Consider the following 27,116-nt stretch of genomic DNA (forward strand, 5'->3'; position numbering starts at 1 on the left):
GATGTTGTATGTAACAAAAAGTGTAGTACGATATTGTTGGAAAGTTCATAGTTCTCTGAAAAAATGTTTTATCCCAAATGTTTAACACCCTCTTATTCGATAGCTATTGCGAGTAGGATCGTAATTTTTGTCTCTTACTTACTTACTTACTTACTTACTTATTGGCTTTTAAGGAACCCGGAGGTTCATTGCCGCCCTCACATAAGCCCGCCATTGGTCCTTATCCTGAGCAAGATTAATCCAGTCTCTAGCATCATATCCCACCTCCCTCAAATCCATTTTAATATTATCTTCCCATCTACGTCTCGGCCTCCCCAAAGGTCTTTTTCCTTCCGGCCTCCCAACTAACACTCTATATGCATTTCTGGATTCGCCCATAGGCCTACGTTCTACATGCCCTGCCCATCTCAAACGTCTGAAATTTTTGTCCCTATCGATAAAAAAATGTAAATGCACATCATTTATTCCTCTGGCGTATTTTCATAGCGTGAACGGTTTTCGTATAAATTTAATTTTAAAACCACTTATTTTAAGCCACTGAACGATGCGAAAAAAGTGCAACATTGCCAGAGAAGGAGAAATTCTCCAAAGGCAAGGTCACTCGCCACTACGAGAGAGTTGTGGCTCGCATGGAAATTATAGCAGCTGTCTCCTATAAAAATAATTTACTATTGTACTACAACCTTGGAATACTTACAAATGTTACAACGTTCTTACGTTAATGTTAAATTTATAGCAATATACGTAAAATCCAGAACTCTGTGTACAATATTTTCGTATTGAAATAGATTCATACAAGCGGTTTACTCCGAAAATGTAATATTAAACATGCTTATTGAAAAATATTTAATTAGTTAATTACATAATATATTATTTTCCCTCTCACATAATGAATTATAAATTCTAAACTATTGCTATTTTTAATATTCTGAAGTATGGAAAACATTCGATTTTTGAAATCACTGAAATTGAATTATCTCACGTTTCAAATATTGCACAAAAAATGTCTACTTCGTTCATAAATATTGTATTTAAAAAATCTTATAGCATTCACAAATTATCAAGGTTGCACATTTTGCTTCCACCGGAAAACTTTATTTATTTCTTTTTTCAATCAATGCGAATACTTTATAAGAAATTTTGCTTTATTTCTATGTCTCTGCTTCCACTGACGGCTGAAACTAATTAAAGAAACCCTTTAGATTTATTTCTAAGCATTTTTCTACACCTTCAGAACATTGCTGTATTCCTATTTTTATTTTCATTTAATTAGTAAGCGTTTCTTTTTCTAGAATCTTCGAATCCAGTTCTTCAGGTGGCTGTAACCGCGTGATAACCGGTTGCGCACCGACCTCTAAAATGTAAAATAACTAATTTGCAAGAATGTGCAAATAATTTGATAGTTGCCGTAAACTAGAGATCTTGCACAACATTTTAGTATAATTTAGTTCGTGATGCGACATGTTAAAAGTCTCGTCAAGGACATTAAATGTGAAGAAATGGTTAAGTTTCTTATAGAAGTAATTTTAATACAATTATTGAGTATCTATTGTAAATAATTACTGAAACTGCTTAAAATATAAATTTCCAAACTTTCAGCTACATGCTCCATATCTAAATAACACAATAACATAAATACACGTACATGCACAGACATCCACTCGCTAAACTATTCTGCGAGATGGTATAAATAACACGTGTGGAGTTACTACTCGACCGAGGCCAGTGGAGTCCTGCAGGTCGGAGCGCCACTTGTACTGCTCCTGGTTCGTATAGCGGCATCGCGATAGTTCACATTACGCCCGCGGCTCCACTCGCCTCGGTCGAGTAATACCTCAGATTGAGGGCTGTGCTGTGTTGTCAATATTGCACTGAGGTGCGTTTCTATTGCAGGGAATTGAGAAACAGTTACTTGTGAATAATGTATACGGAATAAATTATGATTTTTTTGATGATCAAGAAAAATACTTTTGTCCAACCAGATTCGTAATTTGAGCCACTGAGCAGTGGTATGCCTCCTTTTCCTAATGCACTATCTTATTGTGACCGGTACTATCTCAACATTATCTTTAACGGAAGCGTACATACAAAAGCACGTTTCTGTTTTACGAAGAAAGGAAACATGGTATTTTAACTTTCAGCGACCCATTGATCGCACGTTTTCTCTGTCGGAGAAATACGGAGTAGTCGTGTTATTAAAGAATAACTGCTTTCGACTTGGGCTTCAAAATAGGAATGTAAATGGATACGCCTTCAACGTCATAATGTACTGATTACTTGCGAGTACTCAGTGAAAGTTTCCTCGAGATAAAATCGCTCATAGTAATAAATTACATTAAGGAAACAGTTCTTCTCTACCACTGTCATTTCAAACATGGCACAGTACTAGAAATACATCCATAAATACATATCATTATTTGTAAACTAGAATGTTATGGCAGAAAGGAAAGGAAAGAAAGGACAAACGAAAGGTTTTCGAACTCGGAACATCTCCATTACCAGTTTGGCTCTTAAAGGTAAGCGTTCACTACATCGTATCGCACTCGTACGAATCGCACGCAACGGATATTTTAAGTGAAGTGCGTTCACTGCAAGACTCTTCCCCATCGTCTCATCAGATTTCCTATCAGCTGTTTAAAACATATGACGTACGATATTGACATTGCTGAAAACAGGAGTTTTGAGGTTAGGTCTATTAATCATGAGTGTTAGCGAATAAGAATTTGTAATTGTTTCAATCTTCTTAATTGAAGAGGAAGAAACGAAAGAGATATTGGTTACATTATATGTGTGTGTGTGTGTGTGTGTGTGTGTGTGTGTGTGTGTGTGTGTGTGTGTGTGTGTGTGTGTGTGTGTGTGTGTAAGAAACGACTTGATTACTGTAATGTGAATATCTCAAATAATTATATAATTCTTCGCAGTTTTTTTATACGCGAAATAAGTTTTCCTTCTGCCATTTTGGCGCGAAACTGAACATGGCACAACTTAATAGTAACAGTTGAGCAATTAAAATTGATTTATTAAAGATTGCTATGATCGCACGTATCAGAGAAGTTGGTCATCCGAGAAACGTGGACGGATTTACCGAGAGCCGATGCTTGCGATACGATGTAGTGAACGCGGTTACATAACAATTACAGCAAAGATCGTCTTTTTCCGATCCGTGCGATTCGTCCGATGAGTGCGATACGATGTAGTGAACGCTTACCTGAAGAGAACACTATGCTAAATCTACCGTACTAACTTCCATATTTGCGAAGCTACATAGATTCACCAAATTTTTATCACTTTCGCATATCTGGTTAATAATAACTTACTTGCTCATGATTTTTAAAGAATCCGGAGGTTCATTACCGCCCTCACATAAGCCCGCCATCGGTCCCTATCCTGAGCAAGATTAATCCAGTCTCTGACATCACATCCCACCTCCCTCAAATCCATGTTAATATTATCCTCCCATCTACGTCTCGGCCTCCCCAAAGGTCTTATTTCCTCCGGCCTCCCAGTTAATACTCTATATGCATTTCTTGATTCGCCCATACCTGCTAAATTCACTGTCCATCTCAAACGATTGGATTTAATATTCCTAATTATGTCAGGTGAAGAATGCAATGCGTGCAGTTCTGCGTTGTGTAACTTTCTCCATTCTCGGATAATAATCACATAAGAACAAAATTTCATCCCTCTTATTATAAGTGGTTTGCATTTTAATAAAATATTGTATTTAATAATCATCATCATCATCATCATCCTTCACGAATTAGGCCTCTGTAGACCTGTTTCGGCCCCATCTAGCAGTCTTCTTAACGGTCTTCCTGGTCGACGATGTCCTCTAGGTTTATATTGCATCATAATTTTTGGGATTCTTGGTATTTAATAATAATAATAATAATAATAATAATAATAATAATAATAATAGTAATAATAACAATGTAGGAAAGTTCTGAAGACCATTGTGTTTTCTCAGCTTTCGGACATGGCTTCTTTGTGAAGATGCCAAGATCCGATTTTAGTTTCTTTGAAACTTTTCTGCCATTACACAAGAGTCCAAGCTTACATGACTAACAACTCCATCTCGTTAGAACTGACTTGGCAAGAGCACTGCAGTGAGATCATTAGTGTGATGTTGCTTTAAGGGAATACATTCTTCCCCGTCATATTTGCTGCTCTGCTGCAGAGTTCTGTTTTGGGAATTCGAGCCCATTTCCATGAGGTTGAGCATCTCGAATTTTATGATTTTTTTTTTTTTTTTTTCGTTTACCTTGTTGTTAGGTTTGAAGATACTACCAAGAAGTATAACTACCCATTCGCCTTTCAGTTGTATTTTTATTGTAATAAAACTCAAGATCAGAATAATCATCGTCATTATCACCACCACCACCACCACCACCACCACCACCACCACCACCACCACCACCACCACCACCACCACCACCACCACCACCACCACCACGAGGTTGAGCATCTCAAATTTTATGATTTTTTTGTTTACCTTGTAGTTAGGTTTGATGATACTACCAAGAAGTATAAACTTCATTAGTTTATTAAACCGTGTCGGACTGTAAAGAAAACAACTATCGCAATGTCCATATTTTGTATTATGTCGTACAATATTATAGTATTATGAAATTGTAATTTTCCTACCAATTTTTTTCATTGTACTATTAAAATTATAGCATACTAGTGGCTTGTGCAGCAAATGCTGCAAACTAAGTTCATTAGACGTTCAAATAAACATTTGTGCGAGATCGTGCATATTCGCTTGTTTTCCGCACAGAACCAATACGCGGTAAGTGTGAAATACCACATTCAGTATTCCCAACATAACACACATAACAATTTCCCTCTTCTTACCGCTCAAGCGCCATATTCATTTTACTGCTTTAGGCTTTTAACATATTATTTTTAGAGACGTTTAACATAGTAATTATAAATTGGAAACTGTTAATTATTGTTTTCAAATATATGCAAAAATTAAGTAAACTCTACAACACCACAAAAGTTACTGCATTTGTAATGCAAGTAACATTAAGGAAGCCGTGAAAAAATCAACAAGATTCCAGATGCCGATGTTATTGCTGCAATATGTTATATAAATAATATTGTTAAAATATTAAAATGAAAAATAAATCATTACATAACCTTACCGTTTGTTTTAAGTTCGCATTTATAGACTGGGGGAAAGAAAAAACAGACAGACGTATATCACGGCCTGCTGGAGTATAGTAAACACAGAAAACATTTTATAGCAACAATGTTGAAGAAAGATATTTTGGTTTTCCGAAGTTGCCGTCATTAAACAGAAACCAAGATGGAGATTTCATTGCAACTAATTAGAAATTCGTCTTTCAGGTATGTAATAAACGATCTTCGCACAAAATAATATACGATACACGAGCGGTATGTTTGTTTTCATGTTCTCGGAAATTAAAAAAGCTCAACTACGTTTCGCTTTTTCAATCTTTTCCTCGACCATGAAAACGTCAACATACCGCTCTTGTAACGTATATTACTATTTCAAGATTTATTTTCAATGAAGAATACCAGACATTATGAAAGTTATTTGCTTCCATAATAGTGAAAGATACTCTCTCTCGAGCCAATACTGAAGAGAATCACGCATATAAATATCTACACCACACCGCCATTAAATATATGAAAAAGACCCAACCTCACTTGATTAATAACTGTACAAATATTTGATTTTTAATAATATTATTATCTTACGTAAGTTTTATAGCGTTCAGTAACATATACTATATATATTATGTAGCCGCCACTCAGTAAAAGATAGAAATCAAAATCCAATTTAAGTTATTGTCTACATCTACTTATTTAACCCCAAAACGTTTCACTTTCATATCATCAATATAGCATTAATATGTATAATTAATGAAAAATAGTCACATCACGGCATTAACTACAATAATATTTCATTTCTAATAGTAATAATGTCATCAAACCACCTCAAGTTTTGTAGTTTTTAATATCCAATACACAGCTGTACCCAGAAAATTACACACCACAGAATCGAACCTTTAAATTATTTTTAGTAAGTTAAGTTTTTAATAACCAATTTAATTTGAGCTCTAAATGTGTCAGCATTCTTGCAGATCATGCATGGCCTTCGTGTAATATTGTTTACTGTAGTGTGTGTTTTATTTAATTCTGAAATACAACACGGCCGACTTGATGCTCGCTTCGCTTCTCCTGAATGCAATTAGCTAGTTCAGAAAACTAACGACAGATGGATTTTGGAAAATAGGAAAATTATGTAGGAAAATTGACATTTCACTGAAAAGTACTATTTTTCCGAAAAACTTTGGGTTCCAAGCTTCAAAATGAGGGGTCATTTATTAAAATCCGTTCAGCCGTTTTCCCGTAATTTCCATTACCAGTTCAAATTAGCCTATTAACCTGTTGTATCCTTTAGGATACTTTGCGAATTTAAGGGTTAATATCGTCTATCATCTGATATCTTCTTCTACCTCGAACTCTTCTCCCGTTCACCACTCCTTCCAGTATATCATTCAGTAGGCAGTTTCTTCTCAGCCAGTGACCCAACAATTAGCTCAGTATCTTTAAAAAGCGATTTTGCTGGTTTCTTAACTCTATCCCAGTCCTGGTCATAAGAGGGGAAGTGAAAGTGACAGAGAAACCCCATCCCATGTCGTTTTCGTTTACACCGCCTTGTAAACAAACGCACAATAAAGCTCTGTGCGTCAGCGAGAGCCAAAAGTTCGTAAAAGCCATGATGCCCGCTGATACAATACATCACTGACCTTGTCTACTCGTACCGCACCAAAACATTACTGTCTCAGCCGGGAAGGTGGAGTGGGGAGGTAAGGGTGGTCTGCAGAGACTCAATCGAAGTAATAGCGTCCAGGTTTGCTCTATCCATTATGTATGTTTTTAAGTCAATAAAACATTAATTTATTTACTAAATGTAGCTTCCGTAATTGTAGGAGTGGAGCATATTTAATTAACTATGCCTATTTCAATTCATTGGTAACCATCTTAATGACATTTCATGCAGCAATAATAGAGAAATCTCATGATTTTTTTTTTTGGTTGAAATTGACATTTGAATCACAAGAACTTTGAGAGTGATATTACAATCATGGAACGACGACACTCGAAACGTTAACAGATTTGATGTAGAAGGATATATTCCCATGTCTGTGCCTAGGATCGATGCGTCGTTGAATTTTTAAATGTACAGAGAATTTTTTATGTAACTTTAATTTTCGTACTAGTCAGAGTAGACCTAATAGATGTTTAAATAGCTATTTATTTATGGCTGATCTGTAACTAGTTTAGTGAAAATTCATGCGCCAGTAACACGGAAATAGCGTATAATTTTTGTATAGAAACTGGCTTCTGTATGAACCAGTGTTATTTTGAGAGTGATAATATAACAGTGGAACAGCGGGACTTCAAAGCATAATAGAAGAGGGCAATTCATGAGGAAGAGGAAATTCCCATGTCTCTACCGAGGATCGAAGTCATGTCTCCGGCTGCTCACAGTAATGAATGGTAAATAACTTTTTGTATGTCGCTCGTTTTTTTCACAGAGAATTCCAGCACTAAATTTAATTTTCGTCTTGTATGAAGTATATGTATCATTGGCTCTCTACATCAGTTGATCTATGACCGCTTTAATTAAATTTCATGTCAGAGAAAAAGAGAACCTTTATATCTCTTGCATAGAAATTAACATTTTGTAGGGGTCAGAATGATATTGTGAGTGATAGTATAGCAGTGTAATAATAATAATAATAATAATAATAATAATAATAATAATAATAATAATAATAATAATAATATAATATATATTATAATATAATATATAATATAATATAATATAATATAATATAATATAATATAATATAATATAATATAATGTAATATAATATCCCACGTGCTAGGTTTCTGCCCTCAGGGTGAATTACTGCGAATTGACAGACATAACACAGTCCGCTCAATAATTGCTAACAGATTAAGGGAACATGGTGAATACGAAATATATGAGGAAGTTCAGTGTCTTTCTACGGAAGGATCTACACGGCGTGCTGACATCATAATAATTGACCGAGATAAAAAAAACTGGTCTCATTCTTGACCCCACTGTAAGGTTCGAAATTAATGAAGATCAACCAAAGCAGGTACATGAAGAGAAACGCGCTATTTACCTTCCATGCTGTGATGATCTCAGTCATAAATATAACATTCAAGATTGGAATGTCATTGGACTTTTGTTTGGTGCGCGAGGAACAATTCCCAAATTTACATTGGAAATCCTCAGAAAATTAAAGGTTCCTGATAAGACTCTTCAGACAATTGCATCAACCATTTTAAAATCTTCATTGAACATCATCAATCACCATCTCTATTCATCTTTATAATATCCAATGTATATTATTTATTTTCAATAAATTTTTATCGTTTTGATAGCTACCACATCTTGTCGCAGAATATTCTTTTTTTAAATTTCATTATGTATTTTTTACATTAATTTACATTTTCTTTTTTGTTCATTTGAATTGATTAGGATTCCGATATTTTAAATCCAATATTCGTACGGCTATCATTTCGATGATATTCTCTCTCTATATAATAATTACAAGCAGTGTGGCTTTTCACTGCGGAGCAAACTATATTATGCCAGGTTACACTATCAAAACAAACGTTTTTTCACTCAATTATGCGTAGTTACTGCAAAATTTTCTTACATACTTCAAATAATATCATACATGGTCTTCTGAGTAGTTTCCTTCCGGGCGGATTTTCTTCTGTGACTTAGCTAATTTTCCTTTCTAGTGGTCTCTCATCATATTACCTATCCATTCTAAATTGCCTTGCTTTTATTTTTGCAATAACATCTGGATGCGTATAATTGTAATTTTCTTAATTTTTTTTCTGATTCTCTATTCTCAGCTAATATTATATTGAAGTGATCAAAATACTTTCCTCAAAATCTTTCTTTCAAATATTTTAAATTTAGATTCTTCACGTCGAAGTTTCAGATGCATATGTAAGGATAGGAATGATTGTATTCCTCTTATCTCGACTTTAAGGGCTAATAAAATAGTGCGGTTGATGAAGAAGGGTAAATTCCCCTCTTCCCGCCGGGGATCGAAGGCAATTAAGGATAGAAAAAAAAAAAAGAACTTCTTCGCTAAATGTAATCTTCTCACTTGTCATAGTGAAAGAATTGAACTGATTGTGTGTAAATTATTTAAGCTTTCATCGTTTTAGTGCAACAGTAAAAGGATATTCCCATTCCCCCACATAAATACTCTAGTATTTTTATGAGTCAAAGAGTGATTTTGAAAGTCCTAATACGGTAGTGAAACGAGGACGTTCAAAGCTTTATTAGAAGATTGCGTTTGGTAAAGAGGGAAAGGATCGGGAATAATTTGAGAAGCGACAAGCAATTATTGATCGGTCGAGGATCTTGATCAGGTCCCATTCACAGTCCATCTTAAGCCAGAAGCCCTCTCACCCCACCCAATTTCTGCCCTTGTTCTTTCCCTCATCTTATTTGAGCTGACGGAGCTGAACTCTGTCCCTGGCGACCTATAATACAGCATCGGGAGCGACAAGCTTCATCGAGTCGCAGGATCAAGACTCATCTCCTGCTCATCTTATGCCATAAACACCCCAAAATTCTGTCTCGTGGTGCAATGCAACTCGGGCTGTTACAACAAAATAACACTTACCCTTCCCAACAATATGCACTCAGGTGCAATCGTGCTCTAGGCCTATTTTATTAATCGCCTCAGAGGCAATTGGTTAGTGTCCTAAACTGAGACAACTCATCCTGCCGGTTTTCCTAAGGCGCTAAGGCAAATGTCGGGATGAGCCCAAAAACAAATGGGCCACAGATCTACATATCCCTCCCCACAGAAGTTTCGACATTTTTCCAAATTAAAGCCTTTCGAGTCTGAGTCTTGGCTTTCGCATATTGTCTTTGGTACTTGGAACGAGTTTGCTTGAGTGTGAAGTTGCACAGTGCTAGGGCGATCCTGATCTGTTGCTGTTCTGTCGTGCTTCTCCCCCCCTCATGTGGTAGTCATCGACTTTCAAAATTCCTTGAAGTTCCTTCAGTGGAATGGCAAAAATTGTAGTGAGAAAAGTGGCCAACAGGCTTGGAGCTCACATATTTCGTTTTCTTAAGCCCGTATTTCCCTTGTAAAGACGTGTTTTTGCGTTCCTTTCAAATGTTTCTCCCTCCTTTTCCAACTGGCCACCGGCGTAGCTCAGACGTTAGCGAGTTACACTCGAGATCGGTGGGTGCGCTTGGGCGTGGGTTAGATTCCCGCTTGAGCTGATTTCCAACTGTATGGTGAATGTTAGCTAATCCCATGGTGAGTAACAGAAGGACGAATGTTTATGTATGGGTCGTAGCCCGCTGTCATTTTCAATATTACATCCCTAGAAATTTTCGTAGCTGAGTAACTCGGAGGTTAGTGAGCTGCAGTCGTATAACAGTGGCTCGAATCTCGCTTGGACTGAATACGTAGTTGGATATTTTTTAGATTTTTCATTCATATAAGGCGATTATCATGTAATCTCATGGGAATCTTCGGAATCTTCTTACCAAGTATTATCTCGTTACCATTAAGGTCACCGACGCTATATGCGCGTGCGATTGATATACTTCGTTATGTAACCGATTAAAACACGGAGATTCAGGGGATTATACGAGTATAACGCGTTGTGTGTTTTTTGAATGCCATAGAGGATTTCTTTGCTGTATGTACATGGTTTTTCAAACTGACTATTATTATTATTATTATTATTATTATTATTATTATTATTATTATTATTATTATTATTATTACTTACTTACAAATGGCTTTTAAGGAACCCGAAGGTTCATTGCCGCCCTCACATAAGCCCGCCAGCGGTCCCTATCCTGTGCAAGATTAATCCAGTCTCTATCATCATATCCCACCTCCCTCAAATCCATTTTAATATTATCCTCCCATCTACGTCTCGGCCTCCCTAAAGGTCTTTTTCCCTCCGGTCTCCCAACTAACACTCTATATGCATTTCTGGATTCGCCCATACGTGCTACATGCCCTGCCCATCTCAAACGTCTGGATTTAATGTTCCTAATTATGTCAGGTGAAGAATACAATGCGTGCAGTTCTGTGTTGTGTAACTTTCTCCATTCTCCTGTAACTTCATCCCGCTTAGCCCCAAATATTTTCCTTAGCACCTTATTCTCAAACACCCTGAACCTATGTTCCTCTCTCAGAGTGAGAGTCCAAGTTTCACAACCATACAGAAGAACCGGTAATATAACTGTTTTATAAATTCTAACTTTCAGATTTTTGGACAGCAGACTGGATGATAAGAGCTTCTCAACCGAATAATAACACGCATTTCCCATATTTATTCTGAGTTTAATTTCCTCCCGAGTGTCATTTATATTTGTTACTGTTGCTCCATTATTATTATTATTATTATTATTATTATTATTATTATTATTATTATTATTATTAAGTATTAATGAGAAATTAACATGGTACTCATTATTTGACAGCCAAAATCTCGAAGTTTCAAGTTCTAAGTTTCGGAAAACGTAATATTTCTGGGAGACATTGTTGAAAAGTGGTAACTCCATAATATCATAAATCTTTTGCGTTCTGCGGTATTGCGAAAACAAATTCAGTAACAATGGTACAAAGGTTATTCGTACACATCTCCGAATTGGCCATCTACCATACCCTTGGTTTGGACGTGCTACCGTCGCTGATGTAATCTATCGTCCTTGGCCTCCCAGGTCACCAGACTTGACACTATGTAACTTCTTTGTTTGGTGGTACTATGTGAAGGATGCAGTTCATATGTCACCTCTATCCCAATACCTTGAAGAAGTAAGAGATAGATCATTGCTGCTATTGCATAATATAAACAGTGATATGTTGGGAGAGAGTGGCAAGAATTCGACTATCATGTTGATATATACCGTATAACAAGGGGTTCTGACATTGAATGTTTCTAACGTGACTATAAAAACTTTGAGATTTTCTTAAAAATATTACATGCACGAAGTTATTGTATCATTAATATTTAATAAAACCATATGGACGTGTTACTGTATTTTTGGAAAACTCTTTATGTCGCATTTAAGAGTGAAGTTTGACTATGTCTGCATCTGTAGCAATTTTAGTAAAAATAGACAATCGGAATGTTTTATATCGACCGAGCGAGATGGCTTAGTGGTAAGGCACTAGATTCACATTCAGGAGGTCCCGGGTTCAAACCTCATGGCCGGCCAATCTGAGATTTTCATGGTTTCCCTCAGTTACTAAGGCAAATACTGATTTGGAAACTTACATGCCATGATTCATCACCGCCTTAATCACCATTATCACAATCGTTAAAAATTGAAATCCGTTAAAATGATTATAAACCATATATAACATATGACAATAGAAACAGAATCAGAATAATAATAGTCAGAAATTCTACACATGCGATATGATCTAGATGTGAAATCTTGTATAAATAAAATTAACAAAAATGTCTCATAATTTTTGCTTTGGAAATTGTATGCCTAAGAAATGAAGGGTTTATGTTTGAATAACATTTGAGTTTTCTTAGTGAATGGAGATGATGTGTAGTGTTCTTTCACATAGCATCTTATTTCAATTTGCCATGACATAGAATATAATTATGTAGAAGAGAAGATCTTTCGGCTTGAATTCTGTGAGCTAAAATAAAATAATAATAATATTAATAATAATAATAATTTATTTTACTGTTATTATTTTTACAGTTATTATTATTATTGTTATTATTATTATTATTATTATTATTATTATTATTATTATTATTATTATTATTATTATGTAGAAATACAAAGAGGGTGAAGGACTATTTTGCAAATGCAAATCTCTTTTTACTGGATAAGGTACAAGTGTTAATATTTGTAACATACCTCTTCATCCACTGATGCCTTCAAATGTAGTGCCACAGTTAAGCAAGATACAAATGGTATAGAAAATTACTCATGATGAAGAAAGAAGAATTCCCAGGTCTCCTCCGGCAATGGAAGTCGAGTGCATCTAGTCATCTGCATTGTCAGCTAAGAAGTAATGCCTTGTATTTGTGTTTGAAACGGAGAATTATTTCGTACTTGTCAAAGAGGTATCTAAAATAATGTTTAATTGGTTATGTCAACATCATTTGGTCCATAACCGGTTTAGTGAAGTTTCACGAGACAAGCAGAGGGGAATTGTGTTTCATTTGGAGATCCTGAGTCATGCATGAAGAAGTTTCTTTCCTGTGTACTCTAATAAACACATGCTATGCCTTAGCCCTGGGTACAAGGCACCTTGGGGTTTTGCAACCGTGTGTACGGTGATGTAAGCCCTGTAGTGAGTTCATGCAATTTAGAGCAGTCAGGGAGGAGGCTTTATTCAGCAGGACGTGAAATTATTTCAGCATCACATGGGCTCCGCGTCGCATTTTGAGAAGGAACGTAGTAGCTAAAGCCGCTCGTTCAGAAAGGGTTAGAGCCCCTTTGTACCTCGAAAACTAGTATGGGATAATTAAGTAAAAACACTTGTGTTGGGTTTTTGTCAAAGCTTAGCTGGTCTTGTGTTCATTTCCTACTGGAGCGAGAAGTGCCATTAACTTTACCGTGCACTTGTTTGTGTTTGAATGCTTGTTCTTGTTATGCTGTCTTTGAACGGATTTTCTTCAGGTTTCACTATGGACACATACGATATATGCACCATTTGTGGAAGAACGAAGGTTAGTTAAACGACAGTCTTACATCAAAGGGATCGATTCCAGGCGTGTCCTGTTAGATCTGGACAAAACAGTTGGTAGATTTTTCTGAAAGCTTTCTTTCTCTCTTACCCTTGTATCACTTTTCACTTAAAAACTCTTCTATACAGAAGGTTTTGTCATATTCTTAACAGTGTTTACCGGATGCGTTTTTGAAATGAATAACATTGAAATCAATGTGAAGAAAAAATCTGCTCTGTATCCAGGGTTGCCAATCCTCCCGTATTTCTCGAAATCTCTCGTATTTGACGCTAATTTTTAACAGTCTCCCGGCTCTCGTATTTTTTTTTTCCTTCGAGCATTTTCCTCCGTTCTTTTTGAATAATATAAAAAGCTTTATTCTAAATGTTTGATTTTGTCGTGAATGATGATTTATATAGGCCTAATGAACAGAGAGCGAAACTTGTTGCCTAATGAAACGGGTTTGCTGTTATTCCATTCCATATTGAATATAAGCAATAATCAAGAAATAGTACACGATACTAAAAACACATAAAGGCTGATTCACAATAAACCGGGAACGGAAACAACGAGAACGGAAATATTAAAATGTATTTAAATGTGAGCATTCACAATAGTTAATTGTGAACGTTCACATTTAAATACATGTATTTTAACAATATTTCCGTTCTCGTTGTCCTTTCCGTTCCCGGTTTATTGTGAACCAACTTTAACCTTGAGCGTCATGCAAAATTAAATACTCAATAACTATGCTGACAATGTTACACGGGATTAAATGCACATTAACAAAGTGTTTTCTTGTCTTCCCATTGTTCTCGTTGTCTTACTATTGTTCTCCTTGTCTTCCTCTACATCTCCTTGTATTTCACTTGTTCTCTTTTGTATTCCACTTGTTCTCTTTGTATTCCACTTGTATTCCTTTCGTGATCGTTATCTTCCTGTTGTCTTTGTACTCCCCTTTCCCCCTTATCTTCCACTTGTTCTCTTTGTATTGCTCTTGTCTTTTCCTTGCTCTGCTGATTTTTCTTTTGTTCTCCCTGTCTTCTTGTTCTCCTTTTATTTCCCCTGTTCTCCTTTTATTTCCCATGTTGTCCTTATATTCCCCTTGTTCTCCTTGTCTTCGTATCTTTCTCCTTGTCTTTTCCTTTCCTCCTAAAGATATGCAGCATAGTAAAGCTTTTTTTAGGGTTCTTTTTTCTCCCTTTGCCTCAATTCATAAATTTCATTCTGTATAATATACCTTCCATTCCATATTTTGGGGAAAGCCACGGAAAAACTAAACCAGGTAATCAGCCCAAGCGAGAATCGAATCCACGCCGGTGGCCGCATTTTTTCCTTATTTCTTACCATTTAATTTCATTGAAAACTTCACGGAGGGTAGCGTGCGTGGTTACATAACACCAGATGGAAATGCCAACCGAACTTGCAACTTCTTTGTGAAACGCCCATAGGTACGGAGAAACATTTCACGCTACCCGTCGGAGACGTCCAGTTGGCACTCTTACAATGATATGTTAAATCTGGTGACCGATATAGTTAAAATCAGGGTCATCTCTGTAGCTCATCTGAGATTCTAATCAACTCGTCGGGTTTTATTTATTTACTTAATCCTCATGGAGTTTTTTGTACAATAAGCGGATTGGTCGCTATACTGAACGATTTCTATTCGCTTTCTCCGTAGACGGGATAAAAATGATGTAATTTAATAATTATGCTGTTTAGTACTGACCGAATGTGTCATTTAAGAGAAATACTTTCCTTTTCCTGATGAAAAATCTTCCAAATTTTTGTAGCATAACGGATATTATAAAGTATTCTTTATTTGACACCATTAATCCGTCAACCAAGTCCTTCTGCGTTTCTCGTATTGAGGATCGCAAGTTAATTTTCTCCCGATGTGGATTATTAGATGTTCTTCACGTGCAGTAAAGCGTGAAATTCCTTGCTGGAAAATTGTGTCTGCCCATGGCTGTGTGTCATGCTCACTCTCCATGAATGAGATCGTTATTTCTCAGGAAATATATTTTACCTTGCTCTTAAATTTACTCGTTGGTCGAACGAGTTCATACTTTGTAAAGTAAATATAGCTATTAACGCTATTGTCAGATGAATTGCAGTGTCTCTGGTAATCAAGTGGGCAGCACTGGTTCGATTTTCAACGTGGTTTACGTTAGACGATACTGCATATCCCTTTTCGAAGATATTTGGTTCTTGGTGTCTCTGACATGGTTTTTTTTGTAGTGACCAAACTGTTGGATAATTAGTTTATTATTGGTACTAGGAATGGTCAAATGAAACCCGTTCGAACCGATTTATAAATTTATTTGTCAAGTCACATAGAAGTTTTATACAGAAAAATCAGTGTTTAAGAATACCTGCATGCAGTAGGCTTCCCTAGAAGTCGTGAATAAATTTTAGGCAATGAGGGGCATTGAATTTGAAGGGTACAGGAGAAAAAAGATCAGGGTCCACCAAAAGTGAAAAACGAGTCATTAATACCAATAGAAACTACTTGGTGAGTGTATTATGCTAAATATTACTGAGAATAAACGATTAGCGTCCGTTAAATTTGAGAATTGCATGAAAAAACGATCGTGGCCGAACTTTCAATTTGCTCTCCTGAAATATTTACCTTATGTGAACCTGATCTTTTTTCTCCTGGACCCTTAATTTGTTGTCAACGGAAAGCATAATACACTCGTACAGTAAAGACGGTCATTCTTGCTTACTATGAAATGTGCACTCGTTTAATGATGGAAATTCGATCGGACTAGCTTGTTCTGTATTCACAGAAACAACTAAACATTCAGTATTTTAGCAAACATTGAAGCTATAACGTCACGCTTGTACTTGTCTCTTACTTCAGTCATCTGAGCAGCGAACATGCATTTTTTTAAATTAACAATATTTATGGAAATATTTTACAACATCAGAAAAATATATTGCAGAATTGCGCCTTTTCGTCTATAAATTATTATTATTATTATTATTATTATTATTATTATTATTTAAGATTGTTGTTGTTTAGGCAACTGTCCGAAGACAGGTCTGTACCTCACAAGTGACACCATTTAGGTATCATTCATGGGGCAAACTAGGTAATGGGATAGGGTGGCCAGTTCCTTTTCCCCTCCATTGCATACATTGTTGACTAGCTACATATTACACTAATCAGACTTCAGATGCATACAAACAATTATTGTTCTTTTTTTTTAAATTATGGTTTATTTAACGACGCTCGCAACTGCAGAGATTATATCAGCGTCGCCGGTGTGCCGGAATTTTGTCCCGTAGGAATTCTTTTACATGCCAATAAATCTACTGATATGAGCCTGTCGCATTTAAACACACTTAAATGCCATCGACCTGGGCCGGGATCGAACCCGCTACCTCGAGCATAGAAGGCCAGCGCTATACCAACTACGCTACCGAGGCCGACAACAATTATTGTTCTTCCTGTGACACATATCGTCAAGTGAGAGATACTGGCTGATACTATATATACGTATCAGTCAGAACCTCAGTCAGAGGTGCTATTTAAGATTATTCATTAATAAAAAGGAAATAAAATATGCATATATTTTCTAGCAATTTGCAAAAAAACACACATTTTTTTAAAATACCAGTGGTTCAGTTTGCATTAAATTTTATACATATCATAGCTACATTCTTCTTTGCAGTCTGTAGAGGCTGAATTGTAATAGGATACTGTGACAAATAACTATTATTTATGGGAAATATCATACTGTAAAAATTGTAATGCTAGAATTTGAAAGAAAAAAAAAGTAGTGTCAGTGTTTTGTGTACTTCATAGTTATTCACAAAGTATGTTATAATATCAGCTACAAATAAAATTGAAGTTTATGGTAATCAAATTGTTTTTGAGATGTAAAACAAGAAATTAATGTTCATATACAGAAAACAAGTACATTTTGTTATGCGTTATTCGATATATTAAAGACTAAGATAGAAGTGATTGTAAAGTGGAGATGAAAGTGAATGATTATGATTAAGTAATGTTAGTAAAAGATAGTATACAAATTACGGAAATTTTATAAGATAGGAAGTACTTCAATATAAGGAGATAAGAAAAGTCGTGAGGTGATCAATAGATAGAAGGGAAAGTTTTCAAGGTAACAGGTTAGATAGTAAATTGAGGGTATGTATTATAGTAATAAGAGTAGTAAAGGTAAAATAAGTTGACTACACACGTCGATGAAAGTTTGTATGAATTTTTGTAATTAGAAGGTGATGGGAAGCACGAATACAGAGATGTGGTGGCGACCCATTACTAAATAAGAGCTGTAGAAATAAATATATCATATATCATATTATATAAATCATATCACATATATCATATCACATCATATCACATCATATCATATCATATATCATATCATATCATATCATATCATATCATATCATATCATATCATATCATATCATATCATATCATATCATATCATATCATATCATATCATATCATATCATATATCATATCATATATTAAATACTAAATTAATTACAAAAAAGCGTAATTAAATATAAACAAGACTTTAATTTTTACACCTCTTCTAGTCTATGGTTGTGAGATACTCACAAAAATAGGTGAAAATAATTTGAAAAGTTTTCGTAAGAAAAATTTTGAAAAAAAATATTGGGAGTAGTGGAGATGCAGATACTTTGGAATGGAGGAAACTATACAATAAGGAAATATGATTCTTACAATGAACCTGATGTTGTAGCCGGAATTAAAGGAAGAAAACTGCAATTAATTGGACATGTGCTAAGAAAGTTAATCTTTTTTCCTTCCACAATGTCAATGTCAAAACAAGTGCTTATACAAATTTTGGCCACTCGAGCGCAGTTACGAGAGCCCCTCAGAAAGTAAGTTTCCCTGGGGCCGTTTATAGAAAGGAAACACAATTTCACGGAAAGATTTATTGGAACACATACAAACATTGTCGAACTATTTTTTAACATATTCTCCACCGGAAATGACACATCTGTCATACCATGGGATCAACTTTTGTATCCCTGTGTCGTAGAAGTCTGCCGCTCAGGATCGGGACCAGTGTGTGACAGCCATCTACACCTCTCTGTTGATCTCATAATAATTTTTATACCAAAAAGAAGCCATGGAATGTTTCATTAGTGTGCAAAATGTTTGTAATCTATGTATATTAGTTACATAAATGAAGATCTCCCCGGGAAAAAGGATGTAACAGCATATTCTTGAAATATGTTATGTAGGTGGAAAAATAATTTTAAAGCATTTATTTATAACAATAAATTATTGCATTCAATGGCCGAGTAAACTTGTCTCCTTGTTTAGTGAAATGGTTGTGGTAGTGAATGTAGGCCTAATGAAGTAAGCCCCAGAAATTATTTTCCTTTCTCCTGAAACGCGAATAAAATTACAGTTTTGTTTGTTACATCCTTATTTCGCGGAGTCTTCAAATATTATTAATAAAAGAAATGCATGCTCATAGGTCAGGCTAAGTGTATGAGACCCTTTTCATCACGTTATTCTGTGCAAAAAAATTGTGAAAAAGCGAACATTGGAATCCATGGACGAAAAACCCCCTAGTCGAGATTCGAACCCATATCCATGATTTTTAGCGTCGAAGATTCTCGTCATAAGTTGTGTATATGGCCGCTGGCAAATATTTACGTTTCTGAATGTTTTAAATCACCGAAATCAAACTTTTTTTTCTGTCTCTGAAAGTGCTGCAACCTTCTCCCGAGGCTAGTTCAGTTAACACACAGCGTTCATGTGCGTGAGAGGTGGTGTAGCGTGGGACGACTTTCTCGAAAACGTGTGACTAACTGGGATGAGTGTTGGGCAAATCGGTTTTACTTACATGACCACATCGAATCAGTTTAAATAGTTTCGAGTGTGGGCGACAGTTTAATATCTTCCAGTGCTTTCACATTTCTAGGTACCCGTAATGTTTGTGTTCATCAAAGCCTTTTATTGCATAAACTTCCTGCGCCTTACGTGTCATCTCACGTTTCTGGACCAGGAAAACGTATCTGTTCGTTACTGAATTCATACATTTAGCGGAGTTAAATGTCACAGTATCAACTTTGTATGAGTCGAGGGTTGTGAGAGGAGGACTTATTTATCGACCGTCTGAATCGCTGATGAAATAGAGTTGGTTGAAGGACAGATGCAGGGAATACCGAAAAGCCATGTTGTGTGTGTGGTGAATGTTACACCAGTTAAAGGCGCCAACTGTACGGACATTTTGTGTTCCTGTAAGCGTGTCACCTTGTTTAGAAGGCTGTGGACCAGTGAAGTTTTGAAAAAAATATATTTTACCTTTATTTCTAAGCAGAGGCCCCTAAGAATCTTGTTCGTATGTTCTCAAGAATTCAGTAAGGAGTAATGATGAGGTATTAATGTTAAACTTTATCCCAAGAAATATAATTATGTATTTAATTTTCAGTCACTTACGACTTAAAATTAGTAATTTAATTGAAGAATATAAATGAATGACCACCGCGGTGGTCTAGTGGCTAGAGCGCTGGATTTATAATCCTATGAACCCGGATTCGATCCCCGATGTTCACCCGATTTATAACTTGTGTTAAGCAACCCCATGGTCCAGGTAATATGGGTTTCCTCCAAGAGCTCCGAATCCCCTGTGGCATCTCAACAAATGTCCATCATCATCTCATCTCATCTCATCTCATCTCATCTCATCTCATCTCATCTCATCTCATCTCATCTCATCTCATCTCATCTCATCTCATCTCATCTCATCTCATCTCATCTCAGATGTGGCGTAGACCGGCTTCCTATGCCGCACCCTGGGTAACGACTCTGTCGGCAAATTGGTCTACACAATTGGTTTCATATGGATGAATGATGAAGAGTTAGTATCCGTCATTAGCAAAAACAAAACAAATGAAACATGAATAAAACATACAGTAGCAGACTTTTCGTGTTAATCTCCGGCGGGTGATGGAATTTGTAAAGATCAAAGCAGAAGTTGTAGAGGGTTTTTTTCAGGGTCTCTCTTTCATTCCATCAATACACTCCACTTTCTTGTCATTTCATCTATCATCCACAACAGTAAAAATAGATAAAGTCTTGGGGATAGTACGAGTTTTCGTTGCTGACACAGATTCTGAAAGCTTGTGACTCCCAGGTGTGGCGTTTATCAGGTATTTGTCTGGAGATGGATTTCTTTTTATATTTTGTTATTTCTTGTAACACTGTTATACTATTTTTCCTTGGTTAAATAACCTCAAATAATTGTTTCATTTCTTCCTCATTGAAATTTGGTAACGAGAAAAATGCCGCCACCACCACCCGAAATTGAACTGGAGACTTTCCAATTCGTAGCCATTTGCTCTACAAACTGAGCTACCCTCGCTAATAATAATAATAATAATAATAATAATAATAATAATAATAATAATAATTCCATTTTCGCTTGAACTGATTACCTGGTTTATTATTATTATTATTATTATTATGATGTACCGAAGTACATATGATATTTCCGTGCAGAAATTCTGCGTCATTATATGATGAAAGGTGAGTGGAACAGAGAAAAATCTTCTCCGGCACCGGGATTTGAACCCGGGTTTTTCAGCTCTACGTGCTGACACTCTATCCACTAAGCCACACCGGATTCCCATTCCGATACCGGATTGAATCCTCTCAGTTTAAGTTCCATCTCTTGGGTTCCCTCTAGTAGCCTACCCTCGTGCACTGCGTCATAGATGTATGACAGTAGCACAATGTCCATATATGTGCAGAGGTGCACTCGTTATGAATGACTAACTGGCCGGGATCTGACGGAGTAAGCGCCGTCTTAAATCACAAAGTGATTATTATGATTATGAAATGAAATTACATTGCATTACTGCATTATTATTTTAGGAAAGGATATCGGAATAATTGTTCTATTTACAGCAGTACTCGCATTTGTGTAATAAATTGTATAGTGAAAATTTTAAGAAAAATTATCAACAGGAGAATAGAAGTAAATTTTGAAGACTTCGAAGAACAATGCGAGTTCACCTCTGATCATGGTCCTATTTATAGACTTAGAAAAAGCTAACGATAATGTACCAAGAACGGACACTGCGAGTGACAAATGATAGCCAAAATAATAATAATAATAATAATAATAATAATAATAATAATAATAATAATAATAATAAATTATTTTGTAACAGTTGTAGTAAGTAGACCTTTGATGTGTTTCACAGCGCTAAGCAACGTAGTTTAGAATGTCGTCCTTGAATCATATTGCTACTTCGTGAGACAGTTTTTACTTTCAGAGCTGCATGGATTTGGAAACCATTTTCGCTTTCCTTAGACAAATTTTGGCAATTGTGCTGATCGGATCTCTAATGAAGACGGCCTGCAAGGTCGTTAATCTTGTTTGGAGGACTAGTCAAGTCAGTCTGGCCGGCCAGACGCGGCCGGCGTTGCGTTCAGCGGCGCAGAAATCGTTGCGATGAGTGTACCAGCTGATCTTGGCACCAGTGATCTTGGTGTTCTACTTAACGTATTGCTCAGACTCTGTTTTCCTCACTATGTTTCCGATGCTGCGACGAGTAATAGCGAACATGCGTGTTACTTGACGCCGTTTATATTTCGTGTTCTCTGTGGACTTGCAGGCAAATAGTTGTACTTTTTTGCCGCAGTACCAGACAGTGTGACGTGTGCTGTGTTACTGGTGATTTTTTTCACTATTTACTAGGTCTTCAGTGTTCTCATTCTTACGGCTTCCCTGTATGCCATTGTCTGTAACAGAGTAGTCGCTGCTTGGAGGAGTGAGTGATGTGGTTTTAAGTGATTTGTGTACCTATCTCGATTTTCTAGCCCAATTGAAGATTAAGTGTTACCGGTGTCATTTAAATGTGTGACGGAGATCCTTCTTAGTGTTCTGTGATATCTTAAGTTTATATTTCTTGCAAATGCTGACAACTGTAGAGATAGTCAATTAAGACCGGGTTGGCGTCAACCGAAGTTAACCCATGCCTACCTTTCTGACACTCTTTATTTCACTCAAGTGTTAAAATTGCAGCCGAAACTTGTTTCGAAACATCAGCAACCTCATTTACACGGCTTGATTGTCACATTTAGCTCTTGAATTTTTTTTGTCAATTATTTCACAGTTTCTCTTTTTGTCGCGTATTACTAGCTAGTGTTCATGTTTTAATTTACTATATATTCTATGAATTTTAACTTCCAACTACATAGTTCATTTCTGTTTCGCGTCCGGGTTGTGCACAAGAGAATAAAATTAATCGTATACTAATCAGCAGTATAGGTTGATATTATTAAAGCATTTGTTATGACCAGGGCCGGATTTTTTTTATTGGCGATAAACACGAAGTGTGACTGCGAGATGCACCAAGATACAGTAAATTTGTCGCTAATTTTCGCGAAAAATTCTAATTTCTACGAGAAAACAAGCATTTTTTCATAAAATTCTTTTAAAGAAATGCAGTTATACTAGTTTTGAAGATGTCAGCTGCAAAAGAATAGGGGCACAAATTATTTGGGAATTCTGTTATTCTCTTTAATGGCTACATTGATCATTGGTGACTGGATTTTTATATAAAACTGAGTTAAGTAGCAATAAGACTGATTTACAAATGGTAGAATTATTATTATTATTATTATTATTATTATTATTATTATTATCATCATTATTATTACTATTGTTATTATCATTATTATTATCACTTCATTTCACCAAGAATGTTGCTAATACATTGGTAATTAATATTGTATAATACATTACATGGGAAAAAAAATGGTCACGACATTACTGTCACAGTTTTAGCTATAAATGCGATATTTTTTTTATTTGAGTTTAGAAAAAAAAAGTGTACATACCTCTTGTTGTGTACGTATTCTATCACAAAATCCTCTCATTTTCTATTAAGAATAGGGTAAACGTTGGTAATATTGTGATACTAATATTATTATGGTAGTTCTTTTTTAGAATTTTTTACAATTTTACTGAGCGAGAGGAAAATCGATTTTTTTGCGTCAACGTATTAAGGGAATGTTCGTGGACAAGTTTCTGCACAAAACCGGCCTTTCTCTCGCTCAGTAAAATTGTAAAAAATTCTCAAAAAGTACTATCATAATATTATTAGTGTCACGATATTACCAACCTTTACCCTATACTGTTTTATGTTTATTTAATCAATGAAACTGCATTCATAACACAAGAAGTAACAAAATGTATCAACAATTAAATTGTTACCGTAGTAACCATAAGCATAGTGCTTCTGTATAGGCCTAGACCAAATTATTATGAAGTATTACATAGTGGTACAAAAAATGCTCTTTCAGAATATAATGGGAAACCTGTACGGTGTCATTAAAAAGTTATCAATGACGTCATAACTCGCACAACAATAGTCGCAAATATATTGTTTTTCCATAAAAAAAATATTATTTTCTATTAACTTAAAAATACAAGTTTCACGTGTCTGAATTTCTTGTGGAGAACCCCGTATTTAACTTTGATTGCAATAGTTATGCATTACTTGTGTACGTAGGCAGGTACTAAGTAAAGGTTGGTAATATTGTGATACTAATAATATTATGATAGCACTTTTTGAGAATTTTTTATAATTTTACTGAGCGAGAGAAGGACCGGTTTTGTGCAGAAACTTGTCCACGAACATTCCCTTAATATATTGACGCAAAAAACCGATCTTCCTCTCGCTCAGTAAAATTGTAAACAATTCTCAAAGAACTAGGCCTATCATAATATTATTAGTATCACAATATTACCAACCTTTGCCCTATATGCAGTAGTGAGTAGCTAGTTACAATTAAGTATGTTTAGATTTTTTAACCAACTTAGAACTATATCAGTTCTTAACAGCTTTTGCCACAACACAGACGGAGGGTGAGAAATAAGTTTCGGTTTACAAAGTTAAATGAGTAATATTACGTAACTACTACCCTTTGCGATCTTATGAGTTTCGTAGATTTCGTTATTGAACCTCACAGTTTGTAGTATGTTGCACATCTCTGCTATATTGGAAAAGGGGAGGTAAATTCTGCAGTACTAACAAAAGGAACTCCACAAGTAGTTTAACGATCTCCTCATTAGAGTAACTTCACGTAGTTAAATGGTTGCGAAGTATTTGCTTTACATACCCTTGTTACTCTGTAGGCTATAGGAATTATAGCCTATATATAGTCTAATTTGACTCTGCTTGCTTTTGTACTTAGTTATTCTGTTACAAGTATAGGGGCATGAAGAAGTCGGGATACGCAGAAAGAATGAAGATCGTGTAGTATCTTAACCTGCTGAATATACTAGATTAATATTGTTTTTTGCGAGTAATTTTCTAATAATTGATCTATAATCCCATTAGTGGGGTTTACATTTTTTCAGCCTGTATTTCAGCTTATTTCCATTGATGCTAGATACTGCGGAGCTCCTTTGACGTGTTGTTAACATGGAGTTGGGTCTTCACCTACAAGAACACAAAGTGTTGACAATAGCAAGGGACAAAAATACACTAGTTCTTTTGGGGCAATATTCGGTATGAAAGATAAATTAAACAAGTTAGAGAGTAACGAATGTAACTGAACTGAAAATAAATCTGTCCTTCAAACTACAATATTCATTATAAAGTTTTGTAATCTATTAAATCTGCTGCTTACTGATAATTAAGTTAGAATTTTATTTTAAACGTGGAGTACGTGTGCTTGTACCGTAACTGCTCCTAATAAAGCGGTAAAAAGATGCAGTAGGTATTTACAGTTCGAAGTTGCTAATTGGATTTTCAGATGAAAATGTCGTAAACGGAGGTCGATTTCTCTTGAAGCCTTCTCTTTCTCCCGTATCTTAATCCTTCAATTCAAACTGTCGGTGAAGTTGGTATAATTCTGATATAAATTGTTCATTTATCTGGAAGTAATTGGATTAAGAGACAGGTCAAATATAACAGTGACTTCGAGTCACTGCGTTGAACTGATGTCTAAATTAAGCTTACGGCTTTGAAGTGTTATAAAGTGAAGTGTTACAATATTGCTTTAAGGCATTGGGTATCGAAATTGATATAATTAGCAAAATGCGGAACGATATACTGTATGCATGCAGAAAATCTTGTGATACTGATTCCGTCTTAATCACGTGGTTCTCTATGTGAGATGGTTATTCCGGTGAATAGCCAGAAAAAGTTATTGGCAGTTTTGTGTCTAACTTTAGAACGTGGATAAATGGTATAGTTGATAGTTGAAACGTTATTTGCTCACCCAAATTAAGAAAAGAGATTCTGAATTGTTTGTCTTGTTACAAACATTTTTGGCACCTGCTTGAGAAAGTGGCATTACTACAGAGAAATAGTGCTGGTTTTGAGTTCTTCCAGGGTGTCGGGATTATTCTCGGTGTTAAACAAAGGACGTACCGTAGCGAGATTAGCTAATTTGTGATGCATAATCATGGTGGGGGTGGAAGAACGCGTAGTTGGCTAGGCATCATGATATTTGGGGTGGTCTGTGATATCTGATGACCGTTACATAATAGCTTGAGTCACCTGCGTTATCTTCAGGGCTGAATATTTATTTATGGGTGTAGTAAATCAGTTTATCTCACCATACTCCTTGGGTCGTGTATAATGGATTGACTATAGTCTAAATATAGAAGAACTTTCTTTGTCATAGCGAAATCGAGCCATAATTATTAATTACAGTTACATGTCTGACCTACAGAGCTCAATTCAGGACTTCTGTATCGATCGTATTACAAACTATTTTGACAAGTATACGAATGAAACTACAAAATAAAAGTGAAACTAATTGTCATACATACAGTAGGCCTATACATACTCGTCTCATTCATGTAAGACCAAAAGTATCTCATCAATTTGACTGACTACCACGTGGGCGCGAAGAACCAATGTGGCAGCAGTTTGTCGTCTTCATGTAACAGTTACCGTGGAAACTGTATGAAGGTGTTGAACTGGCACTTATTTTCTAATTTATGGATCGAGTGTAGTTGCATTTTATGCACGGTCTGCTGCCAGCATGATAAATAGCAACACTATATTATTTTTGGAATTCGGAAGGAAGGAGACCTCTTGTCTCGGTTCCTAGAAATGGTTTTACGTTCCAAACAATTCCTCATGTGGTTGCTGAAGACCTGAATTCGGTTACCTTGACATGTAAAGAGTTCCATTCTTGTTTTGAGGGCTCCTTTGTGATGTACCCCTTTCAGTAGTCCAGTGATAGATCACGGACTTACAATTCCACGAAATAGATTCCAGACGTTGACAGGACTGATATTTGCGGTAAATAAAATCGGATCCATCGTCAATCTCCATTTTAACTTATTCTCATTT

At 35.7% G+C, this 27,116-nt stretch overlaps 1 protein-coding gene across 6 annotated transcripts in view; it reads left to right on the plus strand.

Moving 5' to 3' along the window:
* Nucleotides 1–27,116, plus strand: part of LOC138694789 (adenomatous polyposis coli protein-like) — a 531,541-nt gene that overhangs the window by 46,727 nt on the left and 457,698 nt on the right. For 3 of the 6 annotated variants that reach the window (XM_069818852.1, XM_069818858.1, XM_069818860.1), the window contains exon 1: nt 22,333–22,568. The exons of 1 other annotated variant lie outside the window; for it this stretch is intronic. The gene's annotated coding sequence lies outside the window, so the exon portion shown is untranslated. Of the gene's footprint in view, nt 1–22,323; nt 22,569–27,116 lie in introns of those variants that run through there. 2 more of the 6 variants (XM_069818853.1, XM_069818854.1) reach the window with 2 other exon arrangements.

The sequence above is a fragment of the Periplaneta americana genome, chromosome 2, assembly GCF_040183065.1.
Source record: "Periplaneta americana isolate PAMFEO1 chromosome 2, P.americana_PAMFEO1_priV1, whole genome shotgun sequence".
NCBI classification, from domain to species: Eukaryota; Metazoa; Arthropoda; class Insecta; order Blattodea; family Blattidae; genus Periplaneta; species Periplaneta americana.